Below are 25,076 nucleotides of genomic sequence, written 5' to 3'. Positions count from 1 at the left end.
ATTCCACTTCTAGGAATTTTACCAATCTCACACAAAACTGGAAAAACATAGTAGGTCTACTCATAAAGATAAATGATTTACCAGGTGGAAAAAAAAAATCAATAGATTTTTTTAAAAAATTGGTACCATATTTATATACAATACAGAGAGTTGCCGCTGATTGTCAGGTCAAGAATATGACTGCAGGAGTTTCCATCGTGGCTCAGCAGAAACAAATCTGACTAGCAACCATGAGGACAGGTTCAATCTCTGGTCTAGCTCAGCGGGTTAAGGATCCAGTGTTTCTGTGAGCTCTGGTTCACAGACACAGCTCGGATCTGGTGTTGCTGTGGCTGTGGTGTAGGTCAGTGGTTACAGCTCCGATTCAACCCCTAGCCTGAGAAACTCCATATGCTTCGGCCCTAATAAGACACACACACACAAAAGAATACAACTGCAGCAGCTAGGGTCACTGTGGATTCCATCCCTGGCCCTTCACAGTGGGTTAAAGGATCCCATGTTGCTGCACCTGCAGCATACGTCACAGCTGTGGCTTGAATTCAATCCCTAGCCTGGAACCTCCGTATGCCACGAATGTGGCCATAGAATAAAATTAACACACACACACTCCTTTCCCCACCAAAAAAAAATCTCGTAAAAGTTATGTTTCAAAATAGAGTTAAAGTAACAAAAAAATCAGAACAATTAGGCAAAGGGACAGTTTATGAAGGCCATGGTAATTAAGTAGCTTTGATTTTATTCTAAGTGCAATGAGAATTCAAAAATTTGAAAAGGCGAGGTGTGTGTGGGGGGGGGATCTGATTGGTATTTTATTATTGACAATTATCAATCCATTTTATAGATGAGAATATTGTGGCACAGAGGTGTTAAATATTTTGCTCAAAGCCACATAGCTGGTAAACAGTGAAGTCAGGATTTAATTCTAGGTAATGTAAATCCAAAGCAGTATATATTACAGCGCCTCTAAATATCACTCTAGTGGAGAAGAGATTATAGAGGGGGCAAGAATGTTTGCAGAGAAGACTAGTTGAGACTATAGCTGCAGGCTAAACAAGAGGTGATTGCTAGGACTAAGGTAGAAGCAGTGGTGAGGGAGAAAAACTGGTTAATCTGGAATATATTTTAGAGACAGAGAAAATGAGACTCACTAATAGACATGGGAGAAGGGTGAGAGAGAAAAATAAGAATCAAGGTGACCCCAAAATTTTGATATAACAGGATGAACAGTGATGCCATTTACTGAAGGGGGGAATCATCAGGGAAAGAAATCAAGCATTATGTCACCAACAGAAAGGTTAATTAAATGATCACGGAGGCAGCTGGTTATGTATTTTAGCACTCAGGGAAAGAGATGAGGCAGAAGATACATTTAGGTGTTCTCAGTACACTAATAAGCAAATCTCCAAGGCAAAGAAGTGCAGGCAAAGAAGACCAATTTAGAGGATTGGTAAAGAACAGAGTCCAAAAAAATGTTTGGGAAGAAGCAGACACTGAGGTCGGAGAAAAACTATTCAGTGAAGATAATCTGCTGGATAAGAACAGGAACAAGAAGTAGTGAAAGGAAGACACTAGGAAGGATGAAATTTATATATCTGTACATGTTTGGTCATATTTACATACATTTGCCTATGTATCAGGGCTCCAAGGTAACAGAGCATGTTTGTAGGCTGAAGAGAAAATTCAACAAAGAGAGAAAAATTGATGTAGAAAAGAGATCCTAACTGCAGGAAAGAAGCCCTAGAGACAGTAAGAAGAGATGGAACCTGAGTCACAAGAAAGAAATTAGAGGCGTTCTCTTGCAGTGCAGTGGGTTAAGGACCTGGCATTTTCACTGCAGCAGCTTGGGTTGCTGCTGTGGTTCATGTTTGATCCCTGGCCCAGGAATTCCCACATAGTGCAGGCAGGGCCAAAAAAAAAACCCAAAAAACAAAAACACGAAAGAAATTAGACTGTCAGGGAAGGTCTCTGGTAACAAGCAAAATGAAGACAGAGAACATGAAGACCAAGGCAGAGAGGTTTGTACACATGGTGGAGCAATGATGACAGCTCCATCTAATTTCTCAATCAAGTTTAAGGTGAAGTCCACATATGAGAGTGGGAGCTGTGAGAAGTTTGCAATGAGTGGAAGTACAATCTGAATAAAAGAGAAGAAGCTATAGCACTGCCAGACACTGGTGAAGCCCTGCTGAGGTTCACGGCACAAATTTAGAGCAGTACATCCAACTGCCTGAGTGCAAGCAGAGAGACACTGGGCAGCTGGTAATCTGTCCCGCCCATAAAAGGGGAGAGGGATTAGAGTGAAGGATATTATTAATTCTTACAGTCATTCCTTACTAACATCTTGGTCCTAAAGTCTGGTTTGTCAAGAAACAGTTTTACTTAAGATGGCCAAAGAAGGGCTATAATCAAGGGCTAGCCAGACAGGTGTCTGGAACTTTTTAAGGTTAAGAAAAAGGCTAAGGATTTAAGAGTTTGTTGATCACGATCCACAGTTACTTTGGCCAGTAGACAGTGAGAAATAACAACAGAGATGTAGTATTCATGAAATAAATAAACAGAAAATATCCTGACTTTGAGTTAAACTTGGAAATTAAAATTATCTGAAATGGGATAAGAGGATCAAAATATTTCTTCTGGCTGATTAAGAGCAAGTAAATCCTAAAATTTCAAGGATCCTGACCAAAACAAACAAACCAAAAGAAAATAGTATCATAAATGCACTATTTTAAACTGTCCATAAAATTGTCCATTAAATTTACTTAACCCTTAGAAAGCAAACAGTTACAACTACTATTCAAAAGAGTCTTTGGTAAACAGATCAAATTTTCATCACATACATCTAACTGAATTATGTGGAACTGTATTTGGAGTAGGAATAAAACTGAATGAAAATGTAGATGCCTTATCATGTGAAACACATGCAGTATATATAGACTCAGGACTTTTGGCTGCAAATACTTTTCACACATCATAACAACATATCATGTTTCCTGCCTTTAGATACAACCTCTAAGTCATAATTTTCTTTCACTGTAACCTCCTATCCTAAGTCACTCTCTGCTTTCTAAATCCATGGGAAACATTCCAAAGCACCGTATCCTACAATGGTAAAATCCAAGACTCAATGGAAAACACTGACACAAATAAGTAACAGGGGCATAATGGCCTTTTAGGGCTGCAAGCTAGGAAACTTGAGATGTATACCACACCACTTTTATTCCTAGAACCTAAGTATGCTAGCAAGAAGTCGGTAATTTATAGGTGCTAGCTGCATGAAAATATTAAAAACTCCATATTCTGGGTAAGTTCAGAGCAGACTGATGAAATCAGAAGAAGGTTCAAACTTCAAGAAGGTTCAACTGAGGTCAGAAAAGTAACAGGGTGGAGATAAGGTCAGAGAAGTAGGAGCCAGCCTAGTCAAGATACTTTCTTCTCTTTTCAACTGGGGTTCCACGAAAGAATTAAGTTCTAATGCCCCATGGCACCCAGTGTAAGTAATGAACTATTTTCTCTCTGATGTATCGAGAATGTACTTAGAAGACTCAAAAAAGACAGAGTTAAAACAGACACTCAATAGTTTTAGGTATTTTTTTGTACATCCTGAAATAACAAATAATATTTTGTGAATGTTTTAAGAAAACAATGTTACCACACACCCACTGGAAAAATGTCACCTGGCTATTTTGTTTGCTAAGCATTCCACTTTCACAATTTTCAAAGACCTCACAAGTTCTCCATCAATATAAGATCTCTCCAGCTTCCAATGCCATTTTTCCTGTGCCATGTATTCTATTAACAAGTGGATGACAGGAATACTATGCAATAATTGTTGTACCAGGCATTGTTTGCACACTTGATTAAACTTAACTTCTTTCAACAACTCAGTGAGGTGGGAACTATTGTTATCCTTAATTTATAGATGAGGAAATAGAGAGATGAAAAATAAAACCTGGCCCAAGTCAGACAACCAATAAGTGGCAGAACTACTCGTATTTTGCACAGCCTATGTGTCAGTGAGAAGAAGAAACATTCCATGGTTAGGTATGCTAAACAAGAACAACTGACACTTTACATAATCTGCAACAGAAGGCAGGTGAGAACTTCTGAGGAAATTAGAATTTAAGTAAAAGTGGTTCAATGAAAAAATGAGATTCATTCCTTCACTCAACAAATATTTAATGCTTATCTACTGTACCAGGAATCTAGGCAAGGAACATAGTGCAATTAAACCTAAGTTCTGGACCTCACAGAGACACATTCTACTTGCAGGAAGATAAGCAATAAGCAAATAGAAGACATAATATGTAAGACGATGATGAAAAGTTTTAAAGAAAAAACAGAGCTGAGAACAGGAGGAAGGAGAGTGGCTATTAATTTGCAGAGTGGTCAAACTTGAAGGTCTCAGGATAAGATGATATATAAACAGAGACCTGAGAAAGTGAGGGAGCAGACTCGCCATGCAGGGATATATAGCAGAAATCAAAGAGGGGAGACAAAGGCAAAGACATTAAGGTAAGAGCAAAAGTGGTGTGTGTGACTGCATTCATGACCCCAATTACCGGCTTCCCTGTAGACACATTTTCTGCCCCACAATTTTGTAGTCCCCTTCTCCACTCTGACCCTGGGCTTCCCCACTGACTTGCTTTGGACAGCAGGATATTAGCAAACATGATCTAAGCAGAGGCTTAAAGTGCAAGTATGTACTTTTTGCCCTCCTGCACAACTGAACTTGCTTACTCTTACACCTCTGCCTTGCCGGTAGAACAAGTGTAGGCCAGCCTAATAGAACTAAGTGCCATTCAAGGACATCCTAGACTAGCCAGACTACCTAGAACCACTAGTTGGTCACAGAAACATAGTCTAGTCTACTCAGACTCAAAGTGGTTGTTTTAAGAACTAAGCTTTGGGGTAGCTTGCTACACAACAGATAATACATGGTGTTAGAGAAACACTGACATACAACAGAACATACAGAAATCTATACATGAATATTCTTAGTGGGATTATGCCTAACAACCAAAAACAGGAAATAACCCAACTGTACATCAACTGATGAATAAACAGAATGTAGTATGTACCTATTCAATGGAGTATTATTTGGCAATAAAAATATATGCTACAACATGAACAAACCTCAAAAATACTGTACTAATGAAAGAAGCCAATCACAAAGGAAAAAAAGTTACGTAATTCCATTTACATAAAATATCCAGAATAGGGAAATCCACAGAGACAGGAACTAGGTTAACTGATTTCCTAACACTGGGGAAGATAAAGGATTTGAGATGGATGATAGATAGCTAAGAGGTGTGGATTTCTTTTCCGGAGTGATGAAAATATCCTAAAATTGATTTTGGTGAGGGTTTTTGTACAAGTCTATAGAAAGTCACTGAATAACACTTTAAATGGGTGATTCATATAATATCTGAACTATATCTCAATAAAGATTAGGTTTTTTTGTTTTTTTTTTTTTTTGTCTTTTGTCTTTTTTGTTGTTGTTGTTGTTGTTATTGTTGCTATTTCTTGGGCCGCTCCCGCGGCATATGGAGGTTCCCAGGCTAGGGGTTGAATCGGAGCTGTAGCCACCGGCCTATGCCAGAGCCACAGCAACGCGGGATCCGAGCCGCGTCTGCAACCTACACCACAGCTCACGGCAACGCCGGATCGTTAACCCACTGAGCAAGGGCAGGGATCGAACCCGCAACCTCATGGCTCCTAGTCGGATTCGTTAACCACTGCGCCACGACGGGAACTCCTTTTTTTTAAAGAAAGTAATAATCACTTAGATTTTTTAAAATTGCTGCTGTATTGTAAATGGACCATAGTGGGAACAACAGTTTATTCCAAGAAACCAGATGGGAAGTGATTGCCAAAGGAAAGATAATAGTGCCTTTTACCAACTTTACACTGGCAGAGGTGGTAAGATGTGTCAGATTCTCGATACAGCATAAAGGTGGAGTCAATAGGATTTGGTGATAAAGTGAATGTGAGGTATGATAGAAGGCAACCATCTTAGACATTATAGTTTTTAACCTAAGTCAAACCTAACCCAAATCAAAAAGACTGCAGAAGAAACAATGGAGATGCAAGAAAAGGGCACAATATGTGGGATTAGAAAATTTATTTTTACATCCTGACACATCAATTACACAATCAGATGGAGACATTAAATAGAAATGGATATTCACACCTAGAATTATTTAATTCTGTCCAGGCTGGAGATCTCAATTTAAAAGTTGAGAAATAACATGTTTTTCACTCATTCTTAAGAGATATCCCCTCCCCAACACTATAACATCTTGCAAATGAGCATGCACCTTACAACTGATGACATCTTAAAACTGCTGTTGCCCATGTGGTGGGCATAATATAGTTAGCATTGCCTGAGCAGCTAGATAAAGGTTAATCACACTGCTGTCAGTCAACTAAGTTATTTGCATTGTTGGTACTGCAGATATTGAGATTAACCGGCACTTTAAAATAACTTCACAAAGATTATAACATGATTCCACATAGAAACAAAAGTTACTACGTATATAGAAAAAACATATAAACAAATGGCATTAATTTGATATTGATGTAGCAAATAAGTCTAAAAAAGCTATGCCTGGGAGAAAATATTTGCAAACTATGTGACCAACAAGAACTTAATTTCCAAAATATACAAACAGCTCATACAGCTCAACAGCAAAAAACCCACACAACCCAATCAAAAAATGGGCAGAAGACCTAAATAGACATTTCTCTAAATAAGACATACAGATGGCCACTAGGCACATGAAAAGAGGCTCAACACCACTAATTACAGAAATGCAAATCAAAACTACAATGAGGTATCAACTCACTCTGGTTAGAATGGCCACCATCCCAAAAAATCTACAAATAGAGGAGTTCCAGGTTAAGGATCCAGCATTATCTCTGAGGCAGCTCGATTCAATCCCTAGCCCAGAGCAGTGAGTTAAGGATCTAGCATTGCTGCAGCTGTGGCACAGGCTGCAGCTGCAGGTTGGATTTGATCCCTGGCCCAGGAACTTACATATCACAGGCACAGTTGAAAAAGAAAAAAAAAATTCTACAAATAATAAATGCTAGAGTGGGTGTGGAGAAAGGGGGACCCTCCTACACTGTTGTTGGGAGTGCAAACTGGTGTAGCCGCAACAGAAAACAGTATGGAGGTTCCTTAAAAAACTAAAAATAGAGTTACCATACAATCCGGCAATCCCACTCCTGGACATATGTTCGGAAAAGACAAACACTCTAAATCGAAAAAAATACACACACTATTTACAACAGTAATAGAGTAAATAGTAACACTGGCACTATTTACAATAGCCAAGAAAGCAAAATGTCCATTCACAGATAAACGGATAAAGAAAATTTGGTACACACACACACACGAGTATTACTCAGCCATAAAAAAGAAATAACGGGGGTTCCCGTCGTGGCACAGTGATTAACGAATCTGACTAGGTACCATGAGGTTGCGAGTTCGATCCCTGGCCTTGCTCAGTGGGTTAAGGATTTGGTGTTGCGGTGAGCTGTGGTGTAGGTTGCAGACGCGGCTGGAATCCCACGTTGCTATGGCTCTGGCGTAGGCTGGTGGCTATAGCTCCGATTTGACCCCTAGCCTGGGAACCTCCATATGCCCGCTGGAGCAGCCCTAGAAAAGGCAAAAAGACCAAAAAGATAAAAAAAAAAAAAAAAAGAAAGAAATAATGCCATTTGCAGCAACATGGATGGACCTAGAGATCATCATACTAATTCAAATAGGTCAAAGACAAATATAATATGATATCACATATGTGGAATCTGAAAAGAATGACACAAATGAACTTACTTATAAATCAGAAACAGACTCAAATAGAAAAAAACTTACGGTTAACAAAGGGGAAACTGTGGGTGGGGAGATCAATTAGGAATCTGGGATTAACAAATACACACTACCATAATAAACGACAAATAAACCACAAGAACATACAATATAGCACAGGGAACTACATTTGGTATCGTGTAATAATCTATAAAGAATTTGAAAAAGAATATCACTTTGCTGGACATCTGAAACTAACACAACACTGTAAATCAACTATACTTCAATCAATCAATCTATATGCAAGCTACATCAGTAAATAAGAAATAAAAATGGTAAGTGAAAATAAGCACTAAAATAGTTTGACTATTTTTTGGTGGCACATAAAACAAGAGTGCATCTTACAATGAATAGTATCTGAGGAGTTCCCATCATGGCTCAGTGGAAATGATTGTGACTAGCATCCATGAGGACACAGGTTCAATGCCTGGCCTTGCTCAGTGGGTTAAGGATCTGGCGCTGCTGTGAGCTGTGGTGTAGGTTGCAGACATGGCTTGGATCTAATGTGGCTGTGGCGTAGGCCAGGAGCTACAGCTCCAATTTGACCCCTTGGCTGGGAACCTCCATATGCCCAGGGTGCTACCCTAAAAAGATCAAAAAAAAAAAAAAAAGTATCTGAGAGTCAGTGAAAAATGAGATAGGATGATATTTAAAACCACAAAAATGAATCAGATCACCAGGGCAGTTAAAGTAGACAGAGAGAAGAAGAGATAGGGCCAAGTTTCTACCTCATCATAGTTATTTCCTCATAGGAGAACTGAAAGAATTTAGTGAGATATTTATAAAGCACTGAGCATATTGCTCAAGACATTATTAAAAATAAAATTACTGATGTTATATTAACTATTTAAAGGCTTATAACAGAAGTTCCATCAAAGGGCAGTTTGTAGGAAAGGTGTACCAGCCAGGACAGGCTATATTATTCTCTGTTAAGAACCACTAGTCTCTGTGCCTTAAAACACAAAGGTTATCGATTCCATGTTAAAAATATTTTCTTGGGTTAAATATTCAATATAAAAAACCCAAAAATATTTATTTTTCATTTATCCTACATATCCATTTCAGGTAGGCAGGAAGCTTTGTTTATTGTAGTCACTCAGAGATGCAAGTTGATAGAGCAGCAGTCACCATTTTTAATAATGCCAATCGCCAGGCTGCATTAAAAAAAAAAAAAAAAAAGCAAAGCTCTGGAGGGCCTGACACTGACAGCAGACACAGGACATAGGACATGAGGTAACATCATTTTTGTTCATAACACATTGAAGAGAACTACTCTATTCTGTATGATCAGGATAGGAAAACTAGTTATGGGTAAAGAGCACAAATGACTACCAGGTAAGAATAAGTTTTCTAGAAATCCAGAGGTACAAGGAGTGCCCGCTGTGGCTCACTGGTTAATGAACCCGACTCATATCCATGAGGACACAAATTTGATCCCTGGCCTCACTCAGTGGGTTAAGGATCTGGCGTTGCCATGAGCTGTGCTGTAGCTCACGGAGGTAGCTGTGGTGTAGGCTGTGGTGTAGGCTGGTGGCTACGACTCCAATTCGACCCCTAGCCTGGGAACCTCCACATGCTGCAGGAAGCCCTAAAAAGACAAATAAAATAAAATAAAATAAAAAAATAGAAATCCAGAGGTACAAGATAACTAGAGAAAGACAATCTGAGACTTTGGCTCAGATAGAATGACTACTCGATGCCATGGAAGAAATGAAGAAATGCATTCCAGCTACTAAACACTACCCACATTTTAATTGTCTTTGAATATGCTGCCCATAACATCCTTTTCTTCCATGACCCACACGGCTCCACAACAGCCAAATAGGGAACTAGGTTTTTCCCCCTAAAGTCTTCAATGTGAATAAAAACCGTAAGTCCAAACACACTGATGAGTTTGGACTTATATAGATTTATATAGAAATGAACAATAAATTTGGGATATGGTTGTTTTTTAAATTTTAATGGCTGCACCCAACACATATGGATGTTCCCAGGCCAGGAATTGAATGCAAGCTGCCACTGAGACCTACGCCACAGCTGCAGCATCACTGGATCCTTTAACACCCCACTGCACTAGGCCAGGGACTGAATCCGCTCCTTTGCAGTGACCCAAGCCACTGCAGTTGGATTCTTAATCCACTGTGCTACGGCGGGAACTCTAGGATATAGTTCTTAATTCCAACATTTGGACAGGAAACTGAAGGACCTGAAATTTATTTATTTATTTGTCTTTTGTCCTTTTAGGGCCACACCCACAGCATATGGAGGTTCCCAAGCTAGGGGTCGAATCAGAACTGCAGGTGCTGGCCTAAGCCACCACCACAGCCACACCAGATCTGAGCAGCATTTGCGACCTACACCACAGCTCACGGCAACGCCGGATCCTTAACCTACTGAGCAAGGCCAAGGATCAAACCTGCAACCTCATGGTTCCTAGTCAGATTCGTTCTGCTGCACCATGACAGGAACTCCCTGACTTGAAATTTAATGTTGTGTTTTCTTCTCTTCTTTCAATGATAAAAGAGGGAAAATTAGGAGGTAAAACAGCTATCTATAAAGAAGAACTTATAAATTAGGGTGTTCCTCAATTCATAATAATCCTGTAACATCTGACTTCTGATAGTAAGACACTGCCGCCAGGCCACAGAAAGGACATGTTATACAAGAAAGGCCAATCACATACTTCATCCTACTAGCCGGGGCAACTGAGTATTGCGGGCGAATGATTCCAGTCATAAACAATTAAATTCTTTCCCAGGAACTTCGCTGAAACGTAGCTTTCTTGACTATACATGTGTGACTCTATGTTGCTTAGCCACATACATTTGTCTGCAGTCATGTAAGGGAAACATGAATCTAGGGCTGCTTATAGCCATGCTCCCCACTATGGGGAAAGCTTATCTCTAGTAGAAGAAAGGGAGCAAACATTTAGAAACAAGTAGAGAAAGATGAAAAGTAGGATACCACTGGTTTTGACAACATAATGTCCTGCCTTAACTGAGTCCTAAATGTCCAGCTCAACCCTCAATTCTGTGAGTTACTCTAGCATACTTCCCATAAATTTCTCTTCTTTGCCTAAACTGGATCAAGTTTTTTCTGTTTTGACCAACATTATTTTTGCCAAGTAACGTATTCAAAAGAAGAAGGTGGTCTCAGCATCCATGGATGGAGAACACCAGGTCCCTTACAGAAGGTACAAAAACCAGGAAGAAATATGTCTGGCTATAAACATGCTCACCTAATCCAATCTTTGTAATGAATTCTGAGATTGGCTGGAAAGCCCAGATAAAAGACTTAAATCGAGTAACAGTGAAAAATATACACATGAAAGAACTATCCATAGGCTAGAGGTATTCAATTTTCCTACTCTGATCATGCAGAAGGCTATATGACTAGACCTACTCAATATGTTAAGAACAGAAATGACTTGTGCTAATAATTTTTAAAAATCTCATCAGCATTAATCCTTATAAATTCAAATAGCCATAATCAAGTTATTACGTATAAATAAAAAGAACAGGAACTTCCTTGGTGGCACAGAGGGTTAAGGATCCTACTGTGGCTCAGGCTGCAACTGTGGCACAGGTTCAACCCCTGGCGCCCAGGAACTTTCATATGCTCCGAGTGTGGCTATATATATATATATATATATAGAGAGAGAGAGAGAGAGAGAGAGAGAGAGAGAAAGAGAGAGAGAGAGCACATTCAAAATATTTAACACATGGAGGTAAATTTCACTGAAACTTGATATATTCAAGAGATTTCACTTAAACAGATTCAACCAAAAAAGAAGAGAAGAAAGAGTGGTGAAGGGGAAAGTGAAGAGGATCCCTTTATATTCTTTTTTAAAAAAATTTGTTTTGGGGAGTTCCCGTCGTGGCGCAGTGGTTAACAAATCCGACTAGGAACCATGAGGTTGCGGGTTCGGTCCCTGCCCTTGCTCAGTGGGTTAATGATCCGGCGTTGCCGTGAGCTGTGGTGTAGGTTGCAGACGTGGCTCGGATCCCGCGTTGCTGTGGCTCTGGCGTAGGCCGGTGGCTACAGCTCCGATTCAACCCCTAGCCTGGGAACCTCCATATGCCACGGAAGCGGCCCAAGAAATAGCAACAACAACAACAAAAGACAAAAAGACAAAAAAAAAAAAAAAAAAAAAAAAATTTGTTTTGGCCACACCCATGATATATGGAAGTTCCCAGATTAGGAATCCAATCCAAGCTGTAGCTGTGACCCATGCAGTAAAGCCAATCTTTAACCTACTGCCCTGGGCTAAGGATCAACTCTGAACCACTGCAGAGACAATGCCAGATCCTGCTGTTCCACAGCAGAAACTTCCTATACACCTAAAAACTGAGGATCATAAAAGCTTTTGTTTATGTGGGCTATATCTAATAATATTTGCCATTTTAAAAAATAAGAGTGAAAAATTGTTAAAATATTAATTATAAATCCATTGTGTTAACACAAATTAACTTTTTAATTTAAAAAAGTCCACTGTCCAAAACAAAAAATTTAGTGAGAAGAGTGGCACTGTTTTATATTTTTGCTATTATCTTAATGACTCATTTAACAGAAGGTAGGCGGATTCTCTTATTTGTTTCTATATTAACCTGTAGTAATAATACACATCATGTAGCATCTGGAAACTCCATTCTATACTCATGGGAATGAGAGAGAAACGGTAAATAACATCTTAGTATTACTATAAAAATAGCTTTGCCTTATGGATCCCCTGAAGGGTGTCTAGGGACCTCCAGCTATCCCCAAACCACATTTTGAGAATCACTGGTTTAAAAGATGAAGTTACAGAGGCTGGCAGGGGGCAGATTATATAAACCTTGAAACCATAGTAAAAAGTTTGAGGAGTTCCCATTGTGGCTCAGTGGTTAAAGAATCCTACTGGGAACCATGAGGCTGCGGGTTTGACACCTGCCCTTGCTCAGTGGGTTAAGGATCTGTCGTTGCTGTGAGCTGTGGTGTAGGTCGAAGACACGGCTCGGATCCCGAGTTGCTGTGGCATAGGCTGGCGGCTACAGCTCCAGTTAGACTCCTAGCCTGGGAACCTCCATATGCCTCAGGTGCGGCCCTAGAAAAGCCAAAAAAAAAAAAAAAAAAAAAGTTTGAGTTTTAAGTATAGTTTTTTAAGCAAAGGAGTAACAGAAATTACATTTTAAATGATCACTCCCACTGGAAAGTAGAGAATAAAAGGACAAGACCAGTTAGAAGGTTATTGCAATAACTGGCTAGATGACAGAAGCTAGGACTAAGGAGGGGGCAATGAAAATAGTGAGTAGTAGTCGGGTTAAAGATGTATTTCAGGAGCTCCTGCTATGGCACAATGGGTTAAAATCCAACTGCCGGAGTTCCTATTGTGGCTCAGTGGATTAAGAATCCAACTAGTACCCATGAGGATGAGGGTTCAATCCCTGGCCTCATTCAGTGGGTGAAGAATCCAGTGTTGCCACAGGCTGCAGCATGGGTTCCAGATGTGGCTCAGATCCCACACTGCTGTAGCTGTAGCATAGGCCAACAAGCTGCAGCTTCTATTTGACCTCTAGCCTGGAAACTTCATACACAAAAAGTGCGGCCCTAAAAAGAAGAGAAAAAAAAAAAGATAAAGAATCCTACTGCTGAGGCTTGGGTTGCTGCGGAGGTGCAGCAACAGAATCAGTCCCTGGCCCAGTTCGAAACAGAATCAGTCCCTGGCCCAGGAATTTCCATATGCTGTGTGTGTGGCCATTTAAAAAAAAAAAAAAAAAAAAAGTATTTCAAAGATAGAGCCAATGGAACTCAATGGAAGAGTGGATTTTAGATTTGATTTTCCAGAACACAAATTTGGTTCTGAGCAGTGGTTTCTTTTTTTTTTTTTTTTTTTTTCCCAGTTTGTCTCTGGAAAGTATACATTTGGAAATTAGTCCAAAGAGAAAGTTATCTTCGCTTCATGTCTGAAATACAACTGTATCAGATTACTTCTTACTACTTCCCCTGTGATTACCCCAGTCCACGCTACCATCATCTCTCCCCTTCAATCTCCACGGATTTGTTCACTGAACTCACAGATGATTAGAATTAAAAAAAAAAACACAGGAATTTGTGGATAATGCATTATGGATATGGTTTGAGGCATGAAAAACAACATGGAACTCTACTCACAGCACCATTAATCAAACAAAAAACTTAAGCCCATACCAAAATACAGGCATCGAACCCACAAACCTCAGGGTTTTCCTGTCAGATTCATTTCTGCTGTGCCATGAAGGGAACTCCCTTCGTTTGCTTTTAATACAAAAAGCATCTCAAGGAGTTCCAGTCGTGACGCAGTGGTTAACGAATCCGACTAGGAACCATTAGGTTTCGGGTTTGATCCCTGACCTTGCTCAGTGGGTTAAGGATCTGGCGTTGCCGTGAGCTGTGGTGTAGGTCGAAGACGCAGCTTAGATCTGGTGTGGCTGTGGTGTAGGCCAGCGGCTACAGCTCTGATTAGACCCCTAGCCTGGGAACCTCCATATGCTTTGGGAGCGGCCCAAGAAATAGCAAAAAGACAAAAAAATAACATCTCAACCTAATGGACTATAAGTTCAAAGCTCACAGAGATCTTTCTGTGGACGAATACATAGTAAAAATCAGTGACAATCTTATTTGATTCAGTTTATTTACACTGAACTGACAAAATCTTCAAACAAGAGGAGTTCCCATAATGGTGCAACAGGTTAAGGATCCTGCACTACTGGAGCTATGGCCTGGATTTGATCCCTGTCTAGGGAACTTCCATATGCCACAGATGCGGCCAAAGAGAAAAATCTTCAACCAAGAAACACACACACACACACACAGATTCTAAAAAGCTTTATAGCTGTTGTACCAAGAACAGAATGTCTACTCTACACTCCTTTCTACTTAACATGTAAGTAAACTCTAGGTCCAAACCTCCACGTTACTTTAGCCAACTTTAATTTTTATGTCAAATAAGGAACAAAAATATATTTTTTAATTTTTTAATGCAACTGAACCATCTGTTTCGAAAGAGACTATAGAAAGGGCAATTTTCCTAGTTTTCGGCTGAGAAAAGCAAAACAGACCAGTCACTTGATTGTCCTATTTCCTGGTCACCCCTTAGCAAACACTCTGCGCTGCTACCTTAAGAAGTCCACCTTTAATATAATTAGGATTTTAACCACTGAATTTGGTTGGAATCCACCACAGGCAGGATGTCCTATGTTCTCTTATCTTACTAGATCCTACTTAGTCACACCCTGTAACAGCTAACGTCATCCTCACAGGGCAATCCTGTTTCTCCCTCAGGAGCCCTTATTTACTTTTCCAGTCAGCCAGGTGAGACTTAGGCTTGACCTTTAATCTACAGGACATATTTTTCAAGGCGTCTAAAGTGTGTTTTCACATATCTCTAACTATTTAATACTGTTCAAAGATTCAGTAAATGCAAGGCACTGTCCCTATCCTTACAAGGTAAAGGAGTTATTTAAACTATTCTAAGCCCACATTTTGTTTCAGTTCCTTTTTCTAAAGGTGTATAACCACACGATAGATTGTTTTGGTTTTCTCTCCTCCTGACAAGCTATTGTATGTACTCAAATGGTGATTTTTTTAATTATATACTGATTTATTCAAAGACTTCTGCCTACTAGCAGAACTAAAGCCCAGCGTGTGTGCTGGGTAGGTGAAATAAAAACAGGCACAGAGGCACACAATAAAATGGTCACTATCACTAATCAGCCTACATACATTAACTCATTAAATAATTATAACAGGTAAGATAATAAGTATTCTATTTTACAGACCAATGGTAAGGTTCAGCAAGGTTAAGTAATTTGCCCAAATTCATATCAAGAGGGATTTGAATCCAGAGCCATCTCCTTTAGTAATCAGAAACAAGATAGTATTTTCAACAAAGGCTTCAAACAAACCACAAATCCACGAAAGAATCACCATCTATAGTAGACCTTGACAATAAAACGTAACAACAGTTATAGGCTTTAGAGATATGGAGATAACCAGACTCTACTTTTTAGAAAAACTAAGAGTTTAAAAGGAGGCATAAGGTATCTTCTCCTTCTCCCAAAGCCCCCAATTTAAGTCAGGTCCCCATCACAGAGGTTCACAAACTTCCTAGTTTCAGGATCCCTTTATATATATATATATTTTTTTTTTTTTTGTCTTTTTGCCTTTTCTTGAGCCGCTCCCGTGGCATATGGAGGTTCCCAGGCTAGGGGTCTAATAGGAGCTGTAGCCCTGGCCTACACCAGAGCCACAGCAAAGTAGGATCCGAGCCGTGTCTGTGACCCACACCATAGCTCACGGCAACACCAGATCCTTAACCCACAGAGCAAGGCCAGAGATTGAACCCGTAACCTCATGGTTCCTGGTCGGATTCGTTAACCATCGCGCCACTACAGAAACTCCAGGATCCCTTTATATTCTTAAAAATTATTGAATGCCACTGCAGTTGAATTTATTGAGTGAGGAATGCAGAGAATAGTGCCTGATGAAGCAGACAGTAGGCAGGGGCAAAATCATTCAGGGTCTTGTATTCTTTGCTAAGAACTTATTCTGCATCACTGGAAAGCCATTAACAAGTTTGAGCAAGGAGAATGATGTGATCAGATTCGTGTTTTAGGGATTTCACTCTGTGGAGAATGGATGTGAGATGAATGGAAGTGGGGCAAAAGAAGTGTGGAAATCAATTAGTTTGCCTTTGTAAGTAGAGGCTCATGGAGAAAGGATAATAGTTTAAACCAGAGCAATGACAGTAAACAAGGTAACACAAGAAATGATTGTCTCACTGTCTCAAAACTATTAAAATAACCCTATGAAAGGAGTTCTCGTCATGGCTCAGCAGTTAACAAACCTGACTGGCATCCACGAGGATGCAGGTTCAATTCCAGGCTCAGTGGGTTAAGGATACCACGTTGCCGTGACCTGTGGTGCAGGTCGCAGACGTGGCTCAGATCCCGCGCTGCTGTGGCCCTGGCTTAGGCTGGTGGCTACAGCTCCTATTGGACCCATAGACTGGGAACTTCTACATGCTGCAGGTGCAGCCCCAAAAAGAGAAGAGAGACAAAAAAACAAACAAAAAAACTTACGAAAAATGAGCACAGTAAAATCTGAAATAAACTTATCCAAGCCCATCTAGTAAATGGGCATATAAGAAATTGAAACCATTAGCTGTTGACCATTTGGCCATGGTCTCTAAAATAAAAGCTAAACTCCAGTGTAGATTTTTCAGCCTACCTTTTATTACCTTTATCTCCTCCTAAACCCGTATTCATCTACGCTGTAGCTAATTCAAACCATTGCAGTAGTTATCACAAACACACCTTGTACCTTGATGCCACTGATGATTGTTTACTACGACTGGAATACTCTTAGCCCTTATACTTAATAAAATTCTAACTACTCTTTAGGATCGAGGTCAGATATAAAGCCTTCCAATGACTCAGAATAAGTTCTTAGCAAAGAATACAAGATCCTGGATGATACTGCCCCACCTACCTTCTGCTTCATCAGGCACTGTTCTCTCCATCCCTTACTCAATAAACTCAATCACAACGGCATTCGAGCAGCAAAGCCTTCACACACACTGTTCCTTCTTCCTGGAAAACTCTTTGCTCAGCATTTTTCCAAACTAGCACAACTTCTTCAGATAGAAGAGACCTTTAGATTTCACTTCCTCTCAGAGGGAGGCCCTTCCTTATTACCCTTCTCCCAATCTGTATCTGATACTCACTAAACTTTCACAGCAGATAATCACCACTCAGAATGTGTGTGTATACATTTTTTAAATAATTTTTTTTTTTTAAACGTACAAACCCATGGCATATGGAAGCACCCCAGCCAGGGACTGAGTCTGAGCAACAGCTGCAAACTACACCATAGCTGCAGCAATCCTGGATCCTTAAAACCCATTGTGTGGGGCGAGGAATTGAACTTGTACCTCCAGAACAACCCAAGCCACTGCAGTCGGATCATTAACCCATTGTACCATGCAGGGAACTCCTAAAAATAATTTTTTAATGGACATCTGATTGCAGAGACTACATCTAAGCCAACACATAGAGCAATTTTTAAAATGTAGTTCTTACTGTTATTAATAGCTTCTGGTCTGATTAGACATATATGTTAGGATGTTTATCTGGCAGCAATGTTTAGATTAACTAACAAGCCAGAGAGGCACTAGAGACAGAGAGTTCCATTGAAAGCACACTATAATTATAAGCAAGAAGCAATGAGAGTCTCAACTACTGCTTATCGACTTAATACCGCCACAGCGACCCTGTAAGACAGCAAGGAAGAAGTTAAGGTTCTGAGAGGGTAAATGGCCATTCCAATAGAGGAAGTTTGAAAGTTTTTTTGTCTAGTAATTTAGCTATGAGTTTTGATGGCCAGAAAAGTAGAGCGCTGAGAGAATCTGTAATCCCAACTCTACAAACAAAACCATCACAATTATAATACTGATGTGAGAGCAAAAAAAAAAAAAGCCCCTTTATTCACTGTAGAAAAGTTTGATGGCTGGTTAACTGAAAAGGTCAGTTAAATCGGGGAACTGTAAATAATGATAAACCCTTATCCATTTTATTTTTAAGTTATTTCAATAAATATTTTCTCTGGTCTTGTATAAAAACTGTTCAAGATCTTAAAAAAATCCTAGAAAACTAATCAGCTCTTTCTAACAACATGAATATAGTCCTGATACCAAAAGTGGGTGAAACAGCACAAGAGAGCTATGGACTAATCTCATTTACAAACACAGATGCAAAGGCCATAAATAAAAACCTCTATTAGCAAGCAGAATTCAACAGTGAATTAAAAGAATACACACTGTGATAAAATGTATTCAGCAACATGAGTTGCTCAAAACTAGGATGTCTGATTCTATTACATTGATTATTATATTACTTACATAAATAGATGAAAGAGAAAAAACATGTGATCACCTTCATAGATGGAGGGAAAAACCTGGCAAATTTCAACACCCATTTATGATTTTTTTCCTTTTTAAAAGTTTTATTGAGGTATAGCTCATTTACAAGGTAGTGATCATTTCTGCTGTATGACAAAATGATTCAGTTATACATGTACATACAGCCATTCTCAGATTCTCTTCCCACACACAGATTATCACAGAAAACAAGGTAGAGTTCTCTGTGCTACAGAGCAGGTCCCTGTTGGCCAATCATTCCATATACCTCAGTGTACACGTGCCAATCTCTCACAAACTAGAAATTTAATCACCAAGCATAAAGAAGCATTTCCGTTAAAGACAAGAGATATAAAGATGTCTTTATCACTGCAGTTATCAAATACAGTATGGAAGACCCTAGGAACTCTGTTAGAACAAAGGTGGAAAAAAAAAAAGACATAAACATGGAAAAGGAAAAAACTAAAACAGCCATTATTTGTACATATGAATTTTACTTAAAAATCCAGGACAGGTGTTCCCATCGTGGCTCAGCGGTAACAAACCCAACTAATATCCACGAGGACGCAGGTTGGATTCCTGGCCTCACTCAGTGGGTTAAGAATTCATCGTTGCTGTGAGCTGTGGTATAGGTCACAGACATGGCTTGGATCCTGAATTGCTGTGGCTGTGGTGCAGGCCAGAAGCTTTAGCTCTAATTCGACCCCTAGCCTGGGAACTTCCCTGTGCCTCAGGTACGGCCCTAAAAAAAAAAGGAAAGGAAAAATCCAGGACAATTCACTGATGAATCTGAGAAGCAATAAGAGTTAAATCAATGTACAAAAGAATCAAAAGATTTCCTACATACCAAACAACAAGATTTTTCTAAATCCTATTTGCAATAGCACAAAAGATTCTCAGGAAGAAAACTAACCCGCTACTCCCCCAAAGTATAAGAACATTATGTAGAAAACCACATTCATTTAAGGAAATAAAAGACTTACATAAATGAAGAGAAAGACCATGTTCAAAAGTTGAAAGAATCAATTTGTAAACATCTACTATATATGTTCCTATATTAATACATAAATTTGATGCAATCACTATCAAAATCCTAGTGGGACTTTTGACAACCTGATTCTAACAGTCACATGGAAGAGTAAATGAGCATATGTTTGCACAAAATTAACAAAGCTGGCATTACCAAAAATATAAGCTATAGTATCAAGTAGCAGTGCTATTACCAACAAAGTTAAGAGAGAGCCCAGAAACAGACTCGTGGGAAGCTAGTATCTGTTAGAGAAGGCTTTACAAAACAGAAGAAAAAAAAAAAATCCCTGCACATGTACACAAATGGTGTTGGGATAATTATATTCCTCCAAATATCTTCATGTCGTAACATAATACTAGACTGTTTAAATAACTACAAAATTTTTTAAAACTTAAATTTATCTGAAGACAAAATAAGAGAATAACCTTTTAAATCCTAAATACAGAAAAGTTCCTAGACAAAAAATTTTTAAAAAAGGAAAAGATGGACAAGTTTGACCACATAAACATTAACAATAAAATTCTTTATAACAAAAGATCGGAAGCAAATATTTTTGACATTTAACATAAAAAATGTCATCCATAATATAAAGCAGAACACTTAAAACTAAAAAAAAAAAAGCACAATACATTAATGGGTGTAAGATGTCCACAACAATTCAAGAAGAAAAAAATCCAAAGGCAAATAAACTTATAAAAACATACTCAACCCACCAGTAATCAGATATGGAAATTAAAGTAAGATCTAGAAAATGACTATAAATTAAAGCAAACCTTACACAACCACAACCCAAGTTAAGAAACAGAGCACCACCAGTAACTTAAAAGGCTCCATCCATCCTTACTTAATCATACCCACTTTCTTTCATCCCTGGAGTAATCGTAATCCCTGCCACTCTTCACTTTTGTGATAATTATTCCCTTGATTTTCTAGTACCTATAATTTGTTTCCTGAATAATATGGTTAATTCCACTTGTTTTTGAACTTTTTATGAACAGAATCATGTTGCATGTAATCTTTTGTGATTTCTAATATTTGACCACTATTATGTTTGTGAGATTCATACCTATTGATGCAGGAGCCGTCTGTGCTTCTTTCCTAGTCTATCTGAATTATGTTTTTATTCCATACGTGAATACAATATGATTTATCTAGCCAATCCACTACTGATGGACATATGAATTGTGTAGGTATTTTGGGGTTAAGAGGAACAAGGGTGCTATGAACATTCTTCCGTATATATGCTTCCTAGTGCACATGTTGATACATTACTCTAGGACAAAGGCTAATTCTCAAAGCATGATTTCTGGACCAGCAGCACCAGCATCACCTGGTACCCCATGAGAAATACAAATTCCCAGGCTCCAACCCACTCCTACTGAATCAGAAACTCTCGTTGTGGGCCCAGCCATTCAGCTTCACAAGTCCTCCAGGTGACTCTGATACACACTCAAGTAGGACAACCCCTCTCTAGAGCAACTGTCTAGGAGTAATGTTGCTACTTGTAGAATCTATTCTTTTCCAAAGTGGCTCTTCGAATTCACACTCCCATTAGTAGTGGAAGAGCTCCTACTGCTCCAGACCTTACCAATGCTTGATCCTGTCAGGTGTTTATTGCTGTCAATTTAGTCTGTATAAAACAGTCTCTTGTGGTTTTAATTTCTATTCCCCTAATTGTTAATGAGGATAATGATCTTTTCATGTTTAACTGATCATTTAAATTTTTTATCATCAAACGTCTCCTCCGATTTTTGCCTTTCTACTTGGTACTGTCTTAGTGATTCAGAGTTCCTTATGTAAACTTTTCATACCATTTGTCCATTCACTGTATGCTGTGGTAGGCAGACAGCCCCAATGATCCTCACACCTCTTGGTATTCATGCCCTTGCACAACCTCCCCCTCCACCCCTGAAGGTATTGACTTGCTTCTATTGAACAGAATATGGCAGAACAGATGGGTTGTTACTTCTAAGTTACAAAAAGACCATCAACCTAAGTGCCCAACAACAGACAAATGGATAAAGATGTGGTGTTTGTACATACAATGAAATAACACTCAGCCATTAAAAAAAAAGAAACAGAGTTCCCGTCGTGGCTGAATGGTTAATGAATCCGACTAGGATCCATGAGGTTGCGGGTTCAATCCCCGGCCTTGCTCAGTGGGTTGAGGATTTGGCATTGCCAGGAGCTGTGGCGTAGGTCGTAGACGCGGCTCAGATCCGGAGTTGCTGTGGCTCTGGTACAGGCCAGTGGCTACAGCTCCGATTAGACCCCTGGCCTGGGAACCTCCACATGCTGCGGACCTAGGAAAGGACCTAGAAAAGGCAAAAAGACAAAAAAAAAAAAAAAAAAAAAAAGACAGAAACAAAGAAAACTTGCCATTTGCAACAACATAAATAGACCTAGAGGGTATTATGCTTAATAAGAAAAAGAAAGAAATACTGTATTTATCACTGATAATGTAGACTCTAAGAAATAAAAATGAGTGAACAAAACAAACTCACAGAAATTAGAGAACTCACTAGTGGTTACCAGTGGGAAGAGGGAAAGAGGGAGGGGCAAAAAAAGGGTAGGGGATTAGGAGGCTAAAACTCCTATGTATAAAATAAATAAGCTATAAGGATGTATTATACAGCACACAGAAAATAACCAATATTTTATAACAACTTTAAATGGAATATAATCTATAAAAATTCTGAATCATTATGTTGTACACCTGAAACTAATATTAATATTTTAAATCAAACATACGTAAAAAAAAAAAAAGATTGTAGCTTCTATCTTAGAAAGTCTTTCTCATTCTCTGGATCTTTCATTCTAGGAAAAGGCAGCTGCCACACTATAAGGTGGCCCTGTGAAGAGGCCCACGTGAGTGAATTTGGAAGTGAATCTTCTGAGGCTTGGCACATGCACATGAGGGAACACAGAAGTAGATCCTACAGCCTTGAGATAACTAGAGACCCACAGCTAACACCCTGACAGCAGCCTCATAAGAGACCCTGAATCAGAATCACCCAGTGAAGCTGTTCTAAGATTGCTGACCCACAGAAACAGTGAGATAAACATTTGTTTTCAGCTGCTAAGTTCTGGGATAATTTATTACACAGCAATAGGTAGCTAATACATTTGTGTTGCAAACATCTTCTATTCTGTGGCCTCTTAACCTTAAGAGGTCTTTTATCCTCTTAAGGAGTCTCAATAAAGTTTCCATTTTTAATGTAATAAAAATGTATCCATTTTATATATATAGTGTTTTTCAGTCTTAAATCCTTCCCTCAGAGTTCCTATTGTGGCTCAGCAGGTTAAGAACTCAACTAGTATCTGTGAGGATGTGGGTTGGATCCCTGGCCTTACTCAGTGGGTTAAGGATCTGGCATTGCTGCAAGCTCCAGTGTAGGTCATAGATGTGGCTCAGATCTGGCGTTGCTGTGGCTGTGGTATAGGCTGGCAGCTGCAGCTCCAATTTGACCCCAACCCTGGGAACTTCCATTTGCTGCAGGTGCAGCTCTAAAAAGAAAAATAAATCCTTCCTTGCCTTAAGCTCACAGAAGTATGCTTCCTTTTTAAAAAAACTTTCTAATTTTTTTCTATTTAATCTTCAATCTACTAGGAATTAATTTTTATGCATAGCAAGAGGTGGGGGGGCCTAGCTTCATTTATTTAATACAGTAAGCAACTGTTCTAAGTAAGTGTATCCTTTCTCAACTGTGCCATGAAGATTGCATCCACACAGCTACCCCCATAAAAGCAAATAAAATTCACTAGCAACCTCTACCCATACAGTATCATCTGTCATCTTGTTATTCATCTTCCTTTTTTCCCCCCTTGTAGATTCCTCAGATACCCCACAGGTTGGGTTTCAAATCTCATGCCTGTGGGGCCCTCAAAGTCGCTCTCTGTTTCTCAGGGTCAGGTAACGGCTCTGGATATCAGTCAAAAAGCAGATCCCCACCCTCACCCACCTTTCCAACAAGGCTGTAATTCAAATGACATTCTTAAAAGATCTATTTAAAGAAAAAACTGTCTGCTTCTAGGCTTCCCGCTGTTAAAAGAAATTAATAAAAGAAAATATAAACAAAACACATACAACCAGGAAAAATTTTAAATACAAAAATTAGATAATTAGAGCAATAAGTTTGTTGGTAGTCCTGGCACTCATTTGATATTTTAGACAGTGGTTTGTTTTCTTTTTTAGGGCCGCACCTGTGGCCTATGGAGGTTCCCGAACTAGGGGTTGAATTGGAGCTGCAGCTGCCAGCCTACGCTACAGCCACAGCCATGGCCACACCAGATGTGAGCCGAGTCTGTGACCTATACCACAGCTGACAGCGATGCCAGAATCTTAACCCTCTAAGCAAGGCCAGGGATCAAACCTGCGACCTCATGAATGCTAGTCAGATTAATTTCTGCTCAGCCATGACGGGAAATCCTAGAAAGCGGTCTATTAAAAACCCCAGATATCACTAGAAGGGATTCTGAATGTGATCTTTGGGTGGGGGCTATCTATATGTCATATTCACCAAGGTAATAACAAGGGCCCAGAAGAGCTTCACATATAGCAAATATTCAAATTTGTTGAGGGATTTGATCCATCCCTGGCTCTGCTCAGTGGGTTTACGGATCTGGTGTTGGAGACGGGATTAAGATGGTGGACTAGAAGGACTGGAGCTCAACTTCCCTCTTAAAAACAACAAAATTCACAACTAAAGATTGAGCACTCTTCACCCGAATGGACCAGAAACCTTAAAAAAGATATCCTACTCCAGAAGAAAAAGAGGAGGCCACATCAAGAGGTAGGAGGGGCGATTTCACGATATAAACAACCCCATACCTCCTGGGTGGGAAGCCCCACAGACTGGAAACTAACTGGTTCACAGACTCACCTACAGGAGTCAGAGTTCTGAGCCCCACAGAGTTCTGAACCCTCACGTGCGGGGACCTGGCACTGGGAGAAAGAGCCCCTGGAGCATCTGGCATTGAAGGCCAATGGGGCTTGTGCCCAGGAGCCATGGGACTGGGGGAAACGGAGACCCCATTCCTAAAAGGCGCACACCGAATTTCAAGTGCACTGGGTCCCAGGGCAGAGCGAGGTCTCCATAGGAATCGGGGTCAAACCCGACTGCAGTTCTTGGAGGACATCCTGGGAAAAGAGGAGTGAACGTGGCTTGTTGTGAGGGAAGGACATTGGAAGCAAAGCTCTCGGGAATATTCAGCAGCTGCCTTTCTCTGGAGGGGGCCATTTT

General features: G+C 39.6%; 1 protein-coding gene and 1 long non-coding RNA gene across 11 annotated transcripts in view; both read right to left on the bottom strand.

Annotated features, from left to right (window-relative positions):
* BRAF (B-Raf proto-oncogene, serine/threonine kinase) overlaps nucleotides 1–25,076 on the bottom strand; it is a 174,589-nt gene that overhangs the window by 120,530 nt on the left and 28,983 nt on the right. The window lies entirely within an intron of this gene.
* On the bottom strand, nucleotides 13,771–23,284 carry LOC146394901 (uncharacterized). Its single transcript, XR_014833653.1, has 2 exons — nucleotides 16,277–23,284; nucleotides 13,771–14,204 (listed from the first exon to the last, which is right to left on the bottom strand). It is a non-coding gene; the product is annotated as an uncharacterized LOC146394901 (long non-coding RNA).

The sequence above is a fragment of the Sus scrofa genome, chromosome 18 (assembly GCF_054392235.1).
Source record: "Sus scrofa isolate SSC_HxYL_T2T_F1_AM1 chromosome 18, Sscrofa_HxYL_maternal_Yorkshire_Landrace_v2.0, whole genome shotgun sequence".
Classification (NCBI taxonomy): Eukaryota; Metazoa; Chordata; class Mammalia; order Artiodactyla; family Suidae; genus Sus; species Sus scrofa.
Note: the sequence above shows the minus strand (reverse complement) of the source record. Positions and strands in the feature narration are given on the sequence as shown.